General features: G+C 30.7%; 2 long non-coding RNA genes across 2 annotated transcripts in view; one reads left to right on the plus strand and one right to left on the minus strand.

The window, feature by feature from the left end:
- Positions 360-1,002, minus strand: part of LOC110269996 — a 15,323-nt gene continuing 14,680 nt past the window's right edge. Inside the window, exon 3 of the long non-coding RNA XR_002358912.1 lies at positions 360-491. This is a non-coding gene — a long non-coding RNA (uncharacterized LOC110269996). The remainder of the gene's footprint in view (positions 492-1,002) is intronic.
- LOC107616870 overlaps positions 378-1,002 on the plus strand; it is a 3,489-nt gene continuing 2,864 nt past the window's right edge. Inside the window, exon 1 of the long non-coding RNA XR_001614680.2 lies at positions 378-485. This is a non-coding gene — a long non-coding RNA (uncharacterized LOC107616870). The remainder of the gene's footprint in view (positions 486-1,002) is intronic.

The following is a 1,002-nucleotide window of genomic DNA, read 5'->3' on the forward strand; positions in this document are numbered from 1 at the left end:
ACTAATTATTATTATTATTATTATTATTATTATTATTATTATTATTATTATTATTATTTTAAAATTTAGAATATCAACCCACCTATTTTGCTCCATCGTAGAATATTTTTTTATTTTTCGGATGGCTCCTGTTACTAATCATTCCGGTTATTATTATTAATTTTGTTTTAAAATGTTATATTAGGGATTTGAATTTTTCACAAATTCAAAGACCCGCAAAATTAGTAGAACTCCTTTTATGAAATACCCAACTCGGCTATTAGTAAGTTCATCTGCTTCTCAATCCTTATACCCCCAACCCTAAATCGAAAACATTGAACGAAGGCAACCCCAGCCAATAAAAGCTCGCACATCTGGCGCTCCAAAGAGGAATCCTCAGCTCACGTCGGAACCTGGGTCTCCAGAAGCTGCCGGTCGCTCAGGTCTCTCCGCTTCTGTGGTCGTCTTCCGGTTGAGATTACTGTTGGCCCATCCTCTCTGCTCCAGTAACCCTCTCTCTTTCTAACAATAAAATGGTTGATCTTAAAATAATTGATTACAATAGTAGCGCATATATTATGACTGAAATCTATATTGTTCCATTCACCGTAACCTTTTTTCTTTTGGGTAAGAGTTGTAATTCCAGTCATCACCTCAAGCTTGTTTTGGATATTATTTTGACCTGAAGTTTTATCAAGAATTTGTAGAAACTGATTAGGTAATGAGAACGGCTATTGATTCGATTTTAAATAAATAATTAAAAAAATTAAATATGGCATTTTATTACTTAAAACATTTGAAACTGATGATGAGTTTTCTTGGGCAGTGATGACTAACATAAACCCTAATAAAAGGCTTAAAATCAAGCTAATTATGAGTTTCATTTGATGAGTATTTCTTAAATTATTATATTATTTATTGGTACGTGAAAAGCTCAAAAAAGCTCAAAATCAGATGAATTAATTAATTAATTAATTAATTAATTATTTAAAATTTTAAGAATTTTTTTAAACAAAGAGTGTA

Source organism: Arachis ipaensis, chromosome B01 (assembly GCF_000816755.2).
Source record: "Arachis ipaensis cultivar K30076 chromosome B01, Araip1.1, whole genome shotgun sequence".
Lineage (NCBI taxonomy): Eukaryota > Viridiplantae > Streptophyta > Magnoliopsida > Fabales > Fabaceae > Arachis > Arachis ipaensis.